This window comes from Agelaius phoeniceus, chromosome 5, assembly GCF_051311805.1.
Source record: "Agelaius phoeniceus isolate bAgePho1 chromosome 5, bAgePho1.hap1, whole genome shotgun sequence".
NCBI lineage: Eukaryota > Metazoa > Chordata > Aves > Passeriformes > Icteridae > Agelaius > Agelaius phoeniceus.
The window spans coordinates 405,817-407,043 of NC_135269.1; positions in this window are offsets into that span (position 1 = coordinate 405,817).

Here is a 1,227-nt window from a genome sequence, read left to right on the forward strand (position 1 = left end):
CTGTTGGTATATTTTGTGATGATTTTGCTTTCCCCAGGTTTGGGAACTCTTGCTACAGAATAGCCAAGAGTTCTTAAAGGGTTTTGGCAGGTGCCCATTGCATGCCTCTCCATGGGATTGACAATGCAGCTAAAAATAAATATCTTGAGCCAGAATTTGCCTTGCACCAAGTGAACTGTTAACAGTTTTGCATGTTCAACAGGCTTGGTCATTGTCTGCTGAGATTTAGTGGGAGACAGGAATTGGATGGATCGTGGCTGTCAGGAGGGATCACTGCCACCAAGGAAAAGGAGGAAAGCATGCAAAATTAGGGCTGCACTGGAGTTCAATTTATGCCTCATAAGTGCTGTTTTACCTCTGGGGGACTATTTTATAGGCTGAGCCATGATGCTGGAAGTAAGCTCTGCATCCAGGGCTTCCACCCACAGGAGAGGTCTCCAAACTCACTCCAAAATGGGCCCAGCGTTTATAGGCACAATCAGCAAGTCCAAGTGGCTGGATTGTATTTTATCACAGAAACTCCTGGAGCTGATGGCACACTTCACAACACAGGGACCAGGGCTCGGCCAGGGCCCTGCCTTGGCTGGGAGGGTTTCCCATAAAATACCCCATAAAATACCCTACAGCCAAGTCTCTGCTCGTGTCAGTTGGGAAAGATCCTTGAAATGCTGTGTTTCTTGCAGATAACTGCACGGGGTTACGTGCAAGTCTCTAAAGCAGTGGGTTTGGTGTTAAGCAGAGAGCTCCAGCCTCTCAGTCATGGATTTTTAGCTAAATAATACTGATGGTGTCAGCCACGTATTGCCCAGGGTGCATCTGTAAGGCAGCTCTGGCCGAGGCCTGCTGCTCATCCTCAGCCTCAGCACATCCCCAGGGCCAGTTAGAAGCATGGCTTTTACTTCTCATCCCCAGGGCCAGTTAGAAGTGTGGCTTTTACTTCTCCTCCTTCTTTTCTGTGGATCCTTTATCCCCCAGTGCTGTGGGAAATAAAGCAGGATGACAGACTCCAGCACTTACCCGCAGGTGGCAATGGAGCTGCAGGCTGTGTCTCATTGTTGGAGAAGCTTTTTCAAGACAGCTCTTTTCTGTAGTGCAGCATGTCATACATTGAGTTAAACAGGAAAAAGGGTATTCTTTTATCTCTCAATGAGTTGCAGCCAAGATCTGTAATTGCCTTGCTCTTAATGTTGCATAACTGTTAGCAAGACTCAAGCCAAGCATTAATGA